Source organism: Elaeis guineensis, chromosome 10, assembly GCF_000442705.2.
Source record: "Elaeis guineensis isolate ETL-2024a chromosome 10, EG11, whole genome shotgun sequence".
NCBI lineage: Eukaryota > Viridiplantae > Streptophyta > Magnoliopsida > Arecales > Arecaceae > Elaeis > Elaeis guineensis.
In genome coordinates, this window is record NC_026002.2 from 50,521,128 (window position 1) to 50,535,612 (window position 14,485).

The window sequence follows — 14,485 nt, forward strand, 5'->3', positions numbered from 1 at the left end:
TTATTGGGGTATTAATACTAGTCAATATGAGAGTTAAACTAAGAACACTAAATTTTTTCTGAACTTTTCCAAATTATCTCTATCTTTATCTTCAAATTATTAACTTTCATATGGACAAGTATATTGTTACTTCTGTCCTTCATTTATTGATTATTTTTTTATTATTATTATTTTTTTAACATTGTACCGCTATTGAGTGTCTTAACCCCTTAAGCTTTCTGTTTGACCCAAGTAGCGAATTTTCAGTCAATGACTCCCAAACCAGATGGCTTTAGGGTACTAGGTATAAAATACCCCTCGAACCTACTTGCTCGAATCAAACAGGCTACGAGTTAAAACTAGCTTTACAACAAAGTTTCTTTGCCCTTCATATCTTTTGATGCGAAACTCAATGCTTGCTTAGGCAAAGAGGTCCGGTTACTCAACATGAAGTACTAAGTATAAAATATCCCTCGAACCTACTTGCTTGAATCAAACAGGCTACGAGTTAAAACTAACTTTACAACAAAGCTTCTTTGCCCTTCATACCTTTTGATGCGAAACTCAATGCTTGCTTAGGCAAAGAGACCCGGTTACTCCACATGAAGTACTTGAAAACTTTTTTTTTAAATATATGAAGAAACATATAGTTACTCTACACAAATCCATAGAAAGTAAACTGTTCTTTGATGCTGGTAAAAAAAAAAATTTAGAAATGCTCAAAGAAAACTGTTTAAGTTCTAAACTTAACTCTTTATTGAGTTTTCTAAATACTTGATCCCTTAATATCTCACAAACTCTCTGATCTGTACATCAATTTTTTTTTAAAAAATGCTTAGTTTAACTCAATTCTTAAGTATAATCAGATGCTTAAATACTAAATACTAACTTACTTGAGGACTTTAAAAATTTAAAAATTTTTATTATCCCCCCCCAACTTAACCGACATTGTCCTCAATGGAGTAGAAAAAATGAACGGTGTATGTAAAGAGAAAGAAAAGGAGAGATATCACCTGATTTATATGTCTTTTTAAAATTAATTCTCTCTCCAACTTAGCCAATATTATTTTTAGATCTCTACAAAAGACACAAAGCAAGACTCGATTATCCTAAACAAAATATAAAAGAAAGCAAAGGCAAAAGCAAAAATTAAAAATTGGGTTGCCTCCCAGGAAGCGCTAAGTTTATCGTCTTCAGCCAGACCATATGAAGATTCTCTCACCTATCCTGTGTTGAATATTGGATTGACAAATTTCAATGGTTTTGGGTTGCCAATCTTAGAAAGATGGCCTATAATAAATTTCAGTAGTTTGTTGCCAATCTTAAGAAATTATTTCACATCTCTATTTTTAATTTTAGAAAGATAATTCACAAACCCATTCATAGATCCTTGTTTGTTGAGAATTTCTCCTATTTGTTCTTCTAAAATGCTCATGAATTGAGTTTTTGGGTTAGGAGTTAAGTTTGAAGTAATGGGTGCTGAAAAGGTGTCTTTTGATTTTAAACATGTGTACTCAGATGTGACCAAGGGTAATTTCAGTTCTGGAGGAGGTAATTTTAAAGTGGAAGAACTGGCTTCTGGGGCTGAAGGGAATAGAACTTTTGGTGAATATAGCTTGGGTAACTCATCCACTCTCTTCTTTTCTTCACTTAGATCAGCATCAGTACTAAGCTCAAGTTCTTCTATTGGGTTAGCTTCAGTACTAACCTTTTCTTCTAAATTCATATTTTGGCTAGCATAAATACTAGCCTCACTTACTTGATCTTGGTATAGGTCATTAAGAATCTTTTCACTTTTAAGCTCAGAAATTGTATTGTCACTTTCAAATTGGAGATTCTTAGGTGGGACATTGGATTGATGACTTGGTCCAGGTAGTTGGTGGATGGGTGGGTCATTTTCAAAATTCGGTATTGGTTCATTTGGTAATTGACCTAGTTCTCTCCTTATGGTAGATTCAGTTAATTAATCTATTTGTGCTTCTAGCCTAGCGAGAGATTGCTGTTGGGTCATGATCATTTGTTGAAGTTGGTTCAATCTATCATCGGCTAGATTGGTCTGTTGAGAAGGTGGGTATAATGACTGATTGTAATAGGATGGCTGGATAGGTTGACTAGGCTGACCACTATTATAGGCATAGTTTTGATATTGAGGCCTACTCTGAAAGTTTTGCAAAGAAAAAATTTGGGTCTGAGCCTGAGTCTGTTGAGATCTCTAAGAAAAATTAAGATGGTTCCTCTAATCTTGGTTATATGTATTTAAGAATGGGTCATTGACAGGATTGGAGTAACCTTGAGTAGTTTGAACTTGCTCTTGAATGAAAGGTGAAAACTGTGCAACCGTGGGACATTCACTCACATGATGGACCGGGCTAGCATAAATAAAACAAATCTCCTGATAATTAGGTGGTGGTGTGTATTGTGTAGGAGATTGTTGACCTAATGCTAGAAACTGATCAAATTTCTGGGCAAGAAGGTCGACTTTATCTAATCTTTGGACTATTAGGTTCAGATCGGCCTTAGGACTAGAGTCTGAATATTTGATCTCATAGAATGATGGAAATATTGATGGATTATAGGTGGAAAAAATAAAATATTCTTTCATCTGCCTAGGTGGTTCTTAAAATTTCTAGCCATTTGATTATCATGTTTAGTATGGATCAATCGTTTAATTTCAGAATTAGGTTCAACTAGGTCAGAAAAAATTATATCGTGCATGTATTAGTGCAAACCCTATTATGTGTGTTGTTGAGAATTTTTTTTTTTTATTAAGAAGGAGGAGAAAAAGAAGAGAAAAGAAAGAAAGAGAAATGTTTTAAAGGTGAGATCCTTAAGAAAAATCTTAGACCTAAAGACGTAAGATGAGAAGAATTAGTTGTGGTTAAGTGTTAATTACAATCAAGTTAGCTAATAGTTAAACCTAGACACCTATGGGTTTCTTAGACCTAACAGTTTGATGTAGAGTGGCTTAGTCTAGATACAAATTGGGTTTGTTCTCACTTTTTTCAACTAGCCAGGTAAGAGATGAGATCGTGGGGGTCCCCCCTGTTGCTTGCCTTAGACACTAATTGAATTGGTCAGGTAAGCTAACGGAATCAATTAAATAACCACGAGTCCACTTAGGCAGAGCCTTTGTAACCTCTAACCTTAGACACCAGTTTCAGAGATGAGTTCAAACTTACTTTGCACTTGACTTCACCACAATACTCAAAACGGAACTCGATTAATACTAGGGGCCAATGTCTACTTGATTTTAGTTAGGCTAGGGTTAATGTGGAATGCTGGTTGGTTGTTTTTGGGCCAAAGAAGGGTGATGAAATCCCTACCTTATCTTGTTATGGGCGTTGCCCTTAAATTGATTTGAGATGAATATGCACAACCAATTTCAAACAAGGGATTTTATGCAACTAAATTAGATGCATGAAACTAATAAAACTTGAAAGCTTACCTTGTCTCCAGCGATCACCAAAAATAAATCTACAATGATGAATGCTCCTAAAAATTAAGTTTCTACTCTTGTCATGCAATTTTTATTAGTTTTATGTGGATGAATTTTAGGTTAATTAAAAAAAATAGTAATTAATATTAAAAAATAGTTAAGGCTAGGGTTAGGATTGATGTCACCAACTTGGAAGCTTTCTATCTCTCTTTTTTTTTTTTGAATTTTTGAATTTTTTTTTGCAAAAAGATAAAAAAAGTTAGTAAGCAATAGTCACAAGAAAATCAAAGAAATCAAACATTAAAATTGATGCCTTTCCCGGCAACGGCGCCAAAAATTGATAGGATCAAGATGATGTCGTTAAGACACCGTGATTATCAATCAAATTCTGACTTCAATAAAAATTAAAAATATATAGAAAGTAGTGAGTCAGATCGAATCCACAGAGAAAGTAGGATTTTGATTTAAAATTTTTGATTTTACAAAAAGAAAATAAAATTTTGGAGAAAGCAATTTAAGTCAGAAACAAAAATTAAAAGTATGAAAAATAAATCGGGTACTAAGATCTACTAACTAGATCCTAGCATCTACTTGTAATAAAAATAAATAATAAAAATTTAAAAAATATAAAAATAAATTGATACTAAGATCTACTAATTAGATCCTAGCATCTACGTGCAAAAAATAAAAGACAAAAATTTAAAGTACAGGAAAATAAATTTTACATTAATTGAAATTGAAATTCAAGTATAAAAAATTTAAAAGGAATAATAAAATAAAATAAAAATAAAACTGTAACAAAGATCTGAAGTTGATTAGTCAAGCCTCGTCAGGAAGATGGTTGATGACCTCTCCATCTTCCGTCGTACTCTGTAGAGCGAACCGACTTTTCTCCTTCTTTTTCTTGGGTCCCTAAAGTTATTTTATTTTTTTTTCTATTTTTTTTTACACTCTCTACTCAACTTTTCTGCTCCTAAAGCTTATTCCCGGACCTCGTATTTATAGATGAATTTTTCATGATTTTTTGATAGGAAAAGGAGTCCTAAAACTCTTAGAAATCGTATAAATCTCCTTAAGAATATTCCTGGCCGTCAGATCAGCTTCGGACTGCCCAGATCTGCTCAAAAATCAGAGTTATAATCCTTATCAGGGTCGGATCAAATGTCAGCCATCCGATCTGGGTTCTGATGAAGTTCTGGCCATCGGATCGCGCAAAAGAGTCCTTAACATAGTCGGGAGCGATAACAGCCGTTGGATGGCGTGATGGATTGCTTCTGGGCCATCGGATCGTGCAAAAGAGTCCTATTCAAAGTCGACAACAAGTCTGAACCGTCAGATCTGGATCAGATTGAATCTCAATCATTAGATCGTGCCCAAGATCTTATTCTCACTGTGAACCACACCTGTGGACCGCGTAACTATTCCTGTGGACCGCACCCTGGCTCTGTGGACCGACCGACCGGTCCACCGTACACCGGAGGCTATTTTTTTTATTTTTTTAGGGTATTTTAGCTCTATTTTTGCTTCGATTTTTTCCTAAAAAATTAGAAAAAATATGCATTAAATTTTTCAAAAAATTTTCTTCATTTTGGTGCTTAAATTACTTAATTAAATTAACATCTATTTTTTATAAATATATCTAATTTCATATTTTTTTTCAAAATCACTTTATTTTTTAAAAAAAATCAATAAATTCATGAAATTAAGATTTTTAAGAAGATGTTAGCACCATAAATTATCAAAAATACCTCCAATAAATACAAAAATATACTACTTATTACAGTTGATCGAGTCCATATCTTTGATCAAACCAAAGAGATCTTGATTCAGGCTCAAAGGTTAAGCCCGAGTCATTAGGCTGATTAGATCGCTAGGTGATTCGAGTTGACCCATTTTGTTAAGGTTAATCAGTATGACTGATTTAGGTGCCCTGGATCAACTTGTCTTTAATCCTTCTCATGACTTGATAAAGTCAGTGGGAGGATCTACGACATGCTGGTTGGATCCACTAGTCACTAATCCTTCTCATGATTTGGTAAAGTCAGTAGGAGGATTATGACTTGTAATTTGACCGATATCCTCTAAGATATATTAATCAAATTCTCTAAATAATTAGGTCCATAAAATGAGTTAGTTATGGGGATAACTAGATCATAGCCTCCCATTAAGGTACATGATAATGAGTCCAATATCCCAAATAGGCATTGGAGGCACCACACGTCTGGTGTTTATTACGTATTGAAATTATCATTTATTATATGATCATCTTATTGTACCTTCAGATCAATGCTCAGATTGGTCGAGCCACACTCAGGTCTGAACATCTGTTTTGTTGGATGCACTTGATGTTGTCATATTACTGGTTGGACCTAACCAGAATTTTTAGTGGAAGTGCTACACTCCTGTTGAAGGGATGCCTGGGATAAAATCTGATTGCTAAAAATTGTTTGGAGAAATAATTGGTTGTAAGCCTATCCATGGATGCACTAGGGTTGGCCGAGCCACACTTGGGTGTGAATGCAGTCTGTGTGGATTCTAGCACCCACAAAAAAAATAAAGTAATTCTTCAAATTGGAGGTAGAGGCTACTAATTCATATAAAATAATGAGAGAATCTTTAAACTAAAGTCTAAATCTTTAGGCTTAAAATAATTTATATACTAATAGGTCAATTGTTCTCTTTTTAGAAATGGCTGAAAAATAATCGCTCTCTTCACTGCTAGATAGTGAAGATGCTATCAGACCTAACTTCAATAGTCAGTATCAGAAGTTGAATATAGTTTTTGAGTAAATTAATCAAAAAATCTCAGGTTAACCCAAACAAACTTAAAAGAGAAATCAGCAAATGGTTGCTGGTCAAGATAGTTATGTGATAATTCTTAGAAGTTTCTCTATTGATAATTCTACTATTGGGATATAGGATATCGATAGTGCAAGTCATGTTTGTAAATAGTTATAAAAGACTTCAGGATAGTAGAAGGTTTGAAAATGGCAAGAGACTCCTGAATGTAAAACATGAAAGTCTGTTCCAATCTTAACATTAAAAATCATCGAACTTATTTTCAACGATAAAGATGTCATTTTTAAGTGATTGTCACTTTTGTTCAATCTTATTGATAGTGTCAATAAGTATGATTATTGTAATATCATTGTGAATGATACTACAATAATGAGTAGATAATTGAAAATGACATAAACTCAGTACCATAGCCTATTAGTGTAGTGTACATATCTGACTAGCATTCTAGATTAGATAATGTCACTAAAACCTGCTTTTGGCATAGTTGACTTAGTCACCTTTTATTGAAAAGGGTGAATGAGCCAGCAATATTCTGAGTTTAGTACATATTGATGCATTTACACTCATGAATATTAGTGCTAAAAGAGGGCTTTACTACTTCATTAAATCTCTGACGATCTATCTTGACATGGATGCGTCTGGCTTATGAAGCACAAATCCAAGTCGATTGAAATGTTCAAATAATTTCATAATGAGGTAGGAAAATGAACTACAGAGAATATTAGAATTCATCGATTAGACCGATGAAGTGAATACTTTTGCAGTAAGTTTTGACATGTCTTGAAAAAAATTAGATTCTCTCTTAATGGACCTCTCCTGAGATGTTATATTTAAAAAGGATGTCTTAAAAGAAAAATTGAACCTTGTTAGACATGGTTCACTCCACTGTGGGGTTTGCTGGTCTGCCTGAGGTTATGTTTTAGAGACTAGATTTGTGCTCGAAAATATTTTGAGTAAATCGATCATCAAAACTCCATATGAGATATGGACTTGGATAATTCAATACTCTCTTACCTTAGGGTTTGGGGTATCAAATTTGTGTGAAATATTCACAAATCAATTAGCTTGGATCTTGGTCTGATAAATATTATCTAAGGTATTTCTTCTACCTTCCTGATGGACATGAGATGTTCATAAATCTTAAGGTATTCTTTTTAGAAAAGAAGTTCCTTGGTTAAAGAACTAATACCGTTAAGAGCAAGCTTGGTGAAGCTTGAAAAGTAGAAGAACCAACTCTGACATAAACTAACGGAACAGAAATTGATTAGATCAAATCCAGAGCCCGATGTAAAGGCATCCTTGAGTAGATATAGTAGAGTACCATATCAACTGAGCAGATACTTCAATTTCTAGATTCAAGATAAAGATTTGATCTTTCATACGGATGTAATATAGGGATCTAACATTGAGAAGTGGCTTGGAGCCATTAAATCTGAAATAAAGTCTATAAAGATCAATGATGTATGGACATTCATTGGTTCATCTGAAGGGGTAAGACCCATAAGGTGTGAGTAGATTTTAGATAGATAAGAGATGCAGACGGAAAGATAGAGACCTATTAATTCTGTCTAATTGCCAAAAGATTTCATCAAAGTTATAGTGTTGACTATGATGAGATGGTTTTCTTATGGTAATCCTCAAGTCCATTCAGATTGAATCAAACTTCTCAGAGTTAGACTATATATTTTGAATATATGGCTTCGTTAAGAATGAAGTAGAATCTTATATGTATAAATGGACTAATAGTTCTATAAAACCATTCTTTGTGCTGTTTGGATGAAATTTTCTTAATTAGAAATGACTTCCCTATATTACAGAGAATAAAAGCTTGGTTATCATCTCTATTCTCTATAAAGGTTTGGAAGGTTATGGGAATCATCCTTAAATATTTATGAAATACTAAAGACCAATGGCTCGTTTATGGAGAATCTGACTTAAAATCTGTGGAATACTGATTTCAGTTTCTAGTCGGATGAAAATAATAAAGTTGTGTCAGATTATATTTTTATCCTAAAAAGATGAGCAACATGCTAGAAAGGTTCCATGCAATAGTTAGTAGCCAATTTTATTTGCGATACGGAGTTTTTTATAACATTTGATGCTGGTAAAGAAGTTGTTTGGTTATGAAAGTTTATCAACGAGCATGGAGTGGCACCCTCCATTGATGGTCCAATCTTTCTATATTGACAGCAGTACTGGAGCTATAGCTCAAGTTGAAGAATTGATGTTCCATCTAAGAATTAAATATTTTCTACATTACAATCAACTTGTTCGATAAGATCGAAATAAAGTCGATCTTAAGAAGATTGACTGAAAGAAAAACTTGACCTACCCATTGACTAGAGTAATTGATCTAATAAGTTCGATAATCTAAAATGGAAAATAAATATTTGATACCAATCTGATTGACTTTAGTCCAAATGAGAGTTGTTGAAAAATATATCCTAAAGCCAATCATCAAGGTTATAGATGATTGTGCTCTATATAAGTATATAAATTATAAAATGATAAATATTATCTGGTAGATTCATTATAAGGAATATATCTTCTAAAATAGAACTCATATGTTATGATGAAATCCTTAGAACTACTTCCAAAATGATAAAGGAGGATTTATCATATGGTTTCATAAATCTTGCTCGTGATCAAATAATACAATTATCACAAGGATGATAATTGTATCGAGTATAGGTCATTGTATGCTATATTAGTTGGTTGTCCTCTTAACCAAGACATATGGTGACACGGGTATGGCATACGGGTGATATGTAGGAGTATATTTCACTGAGCGTGATCACTTTTAGAGTACTCTGCTGTCAAGGGTTACTCTGATAGGATATGGGTATATGTGTCCCTCAGATCTGAGGTTGTCTTGGTGACTTGCAAGCAACTCATTGTGTTTTGATGCCGGACTATCTAAATTTTTAATTTGATGATGGAAGGTTTTTGGATACAGTTAAGTACTTGTGAAGTCTAATTGCGAGTCAAGATGGGATTGACTGCTTCAAGCAAAATTGAAGATGATGCATCATTGTGTTTCAATTCAGTAAAACTTTGACCAAAGTAGTCCTAGTGAAGAGTCATAGGATTTTTGAGGTTGAGACACAATGTGGACCACTTTTCTTGGGTTGACAGTTTAATCCAAAGTCATCTTTGAGCATCGAGTATTAAAGGGATGAATTATACGGTAACTAGATCCACATGAATTTTAGAGTATTGCTAGGCATATATTCAGCCTATCCGGATGTCGGATCCTATTACTAGATGGTTATATCGATTAGTACAAGAATCATTCTTGTGCTACTGGCTTAGGTTTAAATCTATGGGGTCACACACATAGAAGTACCTATCTGATCAAATGACTGATCGATGATTATGAATCATTGAAGGATTTAATTATCAATTTGATTGATGATTAATCTTATATAAAGGTTGTAATAAATTATTTACTAATGGTTAGTAAATTAGAAGAATAATTAATTAACAATATGATTGTTGATAAGTGGTATATTTTTATATTTATTATAGGTATTTTTGGTAATTTATGATGCTAACATCTTCTTAAAAACCTTAATTTCATGAATTTATTAAATTTTCTTAAAAAATAAGTAATTTTAAAAAATATAAAATTAGATATATTTATAAAAAATAGATATTAATTTAATTAAGAAATTTAAGCATCAAAATAAAGAGAAATTTTTGAGAAATTTAATGTATATATTTTTTTTAATTTTTCAGGTAAAAATCAGAATGAAAACGAAGCTAAAATATCCTAAAAAAATAAAGAAAATAGCTTTTGGTGTATGGTGGACCGATCGATCAGTCCACAGAGCCAGGGTGCGGTTCACAAAAAACTTTACACAGTCCACAGGCATAGCTCACAGCGAGAGAGGGGTTTTTGCATGATCCGACGGCCCGAAGCAATCCATCAAGTGATCGAACGGCTGAGAATGTTCCCGACTATGTTAAGGATTTAAATTGCACGATCCGATGGTCTAGAACCAATTCGAATCCAGATCCAATGGCTGACATTCAATCTGACTTTGATAAAGATTAAAACTATAATTTTTTATCAGATCTGGGTGGTTCAAAGCTGATCCGATGGCCAGAAATATTCCTAAGGAGATTAATATGATTTTTAAGGGTTTTAGGACTTCTTTTCCTACTAAAAAATTATAAAAAATTCATCTATAAATAAGAGGTCCAGGAATAAGCTTTGAGAGTAAAAAAAATTGAGTAGAAAATATAAAAAAAATAGAGAAAAAAAATTAAATAGCTTTAAGGACCCAAGGAAAAGAAGGAAAGAAGTCGGTTCGCTCTACGGAGTACGATGAAAGACGTAGAGATCATCAACCATCTTTTCGACGAGGCTTGGCTGATCAACTTCAGATCTTTATTATAGTTTTATTTTTATTTTATTTTATTATTTTTTTTAAATTTTTTGTACTTAAATTTCGATTTCAATTAATACAAAATTTATTTTTCTGCACTTTAAATTTCTGTCTTTTATTTTTTGCACGTAGATGCTAGGATCTAATTAGTAGATCTTAATATCAATTTATTTTTATATTTTTTAAATTTTTATTATTTATTTTTATTGTAAGTAGATGCTAGGATCTAGTTAGTAGATCTTAGTATCCGATTTATTTTTTGTACTTTTAATTTTTATTTTCTGACTTAAATTACTTTCTCCAAAATTTTATTTTTTTTATAAAATTAAAAATTTTAAATTAAAATCTTATCTTTTCTATGGATTCGATCCGACTCACTACTTTCTATATATTTTTTAATTTTTATTGAAGTCAGAATTTGATTGATAATCACGGTATCCTAACGACAGCATCACGATTGTATTAATTTTTGACGCCGTTGACGGGGAAGGCACCAATTTTAATGTTTGATTTCTTTAATTTTTTTATGACTATTGCTTACTAACTTTTTTTATCTTTTTATAAAAAAAAATTTAAAAAATTAAAAAAAAAGAAGAGAAATAGAAAGCTTCCAAGTTGGTGAGATCAATCCTAACCCTACCCTTAACTATTTTTTTAGTATTAATTATTATTAATTAACCTAAAATTTATCCACATAAACCTAATAAAAATTGCATGACAAAAGTAGAAACTTAATTTTTAGGAGCATTCATCGTTGTAGATTTATTTTTGATGATCGCTGGAGACAAGATAAGCTTTCAAGTTTTATTAGTTTCATGCATCTAATTTAGTTGCATAGAACCTCTTGTTTGAAATTGGTTGTGCATATTCATCTCAAATCAATTTAAGGGCAACACCCGTAACAAGATAAGGTGGAGATTTCATCACCCTCTCTTAGCCCAAAAATAACCAACCAGCATCCCACATTAACCCTAGCCTAACTAAAATCAAGTAGACATTGGCCCCTAGTATTAATCGAATTCAGTTTTGAGTATTATGGCCAAGTCAAGTGCAAAGTAAGTTCAGACTCACTCCTGAAACTGGTGTCTAAGGCTAGAGGTTATAAAGGCTCAGCCTAAGTGGATTTGTGGTTATTTAATTGGTTCTGTTAGCTTACATGGCCAATTCAATTGGTGTCTAAGGCAAGCAACGGGGAGACCCCCACGATCCCACCTCTTATCTGGCTAGTTGAAGGAAGTGAGAACAAACCCAATTTGTATCTAGACTAAGCCACTCTACATCGAACTGTTAGGTCTAAGAAATTCGTAGGTGTCTAGGTTTAACTGTTTGTTAACTTGATTGTAATTAACACTTAACCACAACTAATTCTTCTCATCTTACGTCTTTAGGTCTAAGACTTTTCTTAAGGATCTCAACTTTAGAACTTTTCTCTTTCTTTCTTTTCTCTTCTTTTTCTCCTCCTCCTTCTTTAAAAAAAAAAAAATCTTAACAACACACATATTAGAGTTTGCACTAATACATGCACGGTATAATTTTTTCTGACCTAGTTGAACTTAATCCTAAAATTGAATGACTGATCCATGTTACACTTAATAATCAAATGTCTAGAAATTCTAAGAACCACCTAGGCAGATGAAGGAATATTTTATTCCTTCCACCTATAATTCATCGATGTTCCCATCATTCTATGGAATCAAATATTCTGACTCTAGTCCTAAGGCCGATCTGAACCTAATAGCCTAAAGATTAGATAAAGTCGACCTTCTTATCCAAAAATTTGATCAGTTCTTAGCATTAGGTCAACAATCTCCTACACAATACATACCACCACCTAATTATCAGAAGATTTGTTCTATCTGTGCTAGCCCGATCCATCATGTGAGTGAATATCCAACGGCTGTACAGTTTTCACCTTTCATCTAAGAACAAGTTCAAGCTGCTCAAAGTTATTCTAATCCTATCAATGACCCATTCTTAAATGCATATAACCAAGATTGGAGGAACCATCCTAATTTTTCTTGGAGACCCCAACAGACTCAAGCTCAGACCCAAATTCTTTCTTTGCAAAACTTTCAAAGTAGACCCCAATATCAAAACTATGCTTATAATAGTGGTCAGTCTAGTCAGCCTACTCAATCATCTTATTACAATCAGCCGTTATACCCACCTTCTCAACAGACCAATCTAGCCAATGATAGATTTAGCCAATTTCAACAAATGATCATGACCCAACAGCAATCCCTCATCAGGTTAGAAGTACAAATAGATCAATTAACTGAATCTACCATGAGAAGAGAACAAGGTCAATTGCCAAACGAACCAATACTGAATTTTGAAAATGATCCATCCATCCACCAACTACCTGGACCAAGTCATCAATCCAATGTCCCACTTAAGAATCCTCAATTTGAAATTGATATAGTAATCTCTGAGCTTACAAGAGATAAAATTCTTAAGGATCCATACAAAGATCAGGTGAGTGAGGCTAGTACTGATGCTAGCCGAAATATAAATTTGAAAGAACATGTTAGTATTGAGACTAATCCGATAGAAGAACCTGAGCTCAAAATTGATACTGAGAAGATAGCAGATGAGTTACCTGAGATATATTCACCAAAGTTTTATTTGCTTCAGCTTTAGAAATTGGTTCTTCTTCTTTAGAATCACCATCCCCTTCAAAATTAAAATTACCCTTAGTCACATCTAAATATATATGTTTAAAATTAAGTGACACCCTTCCAGTATCCATTGCGTCGAACTCAACTCCTAACCCAAAAACTCAATTCATGAGCATTTTAGAAGAACAAATAGAAGAAATTTTTGATAAACAAGGGTCTATGAATGGGTTTGTGAATTATCTTACTACAATTAAAAATGGGGATGTGAAATATTTTTTGAAGATTGGTAATAAAATACTAAAATTTATCATAGGCTATCTTCATAATATTGGCAATCCAAAATCATTAAAATTTATCTATCCAATATTTGACATGGGATAAAGAATCAGGATGGTCTGGCTGAAGATGGTAAACTTAGCACTTTCTGGGAGGCAATCCAGTTTTTAAGTTTTTAATTTTTGCTTTTACCTTTGCTTTCTTTTGCATTTTATTTAGGATAATCGAGTCTTGCTTAATGTCTTTTGTAGGGATCTGAAAATAATCTTGGCAAGTTGGGGGAAGAATCAGTTTTGAAAAAATTTATGGATCAGATGATATCTCTCCTTTTCTTTCTCTTTACATGCACCGTTCATATTTTCTACTCCACTGAGGACAATGTCGATTAAGTTGGAGGGGAGGATAATAATTTTTTTTTTAAGTCTTCAAGCAAGTTAGTATTTAGTATTTAAGCATCTGATTATACTTAAAAATCAAGTTAAACCAAGTATTTTTAAAAAGAAAATTGAAATACAGATCATAGAGTTTGTGAGATATTGAGGGATCAAGTATTAAGAAAACTCTATAAAGAGTTAAGTTTAGAACTTAAATAGTTTTCTTTGAGTATTTCTAAATTTTTCTACCAGCATCAAAGAAGAGTTTACTTTTTATGGGCTTGTGTAGGGTAACTATACATTTCTTCATATATTTAAAAAAAAAAAGTTTCTAAGTACTTCATGCTGAGTAACCGGGCCTCTTTGCTTAAGTAAGTATTGAGTTTCGTGTCAAAAGGTATGAAGAGCAAAGAAGCTTTATTGTAAAGCTAGTTTTAACTCGTAGCCTGTTTGATTCGAGCAAGTAGGTTCGAGGGGTATTTTATACCTAGTGCCCTAAAGCCATCTGGTTTGAGAGTCATTGACTGAAAACTCACTACATGGATCAAACAGAAAGCTTAAGGGGTTAAGACACTCAATAGCAGTACAATATTTAAAAAAAAAATTAATCAA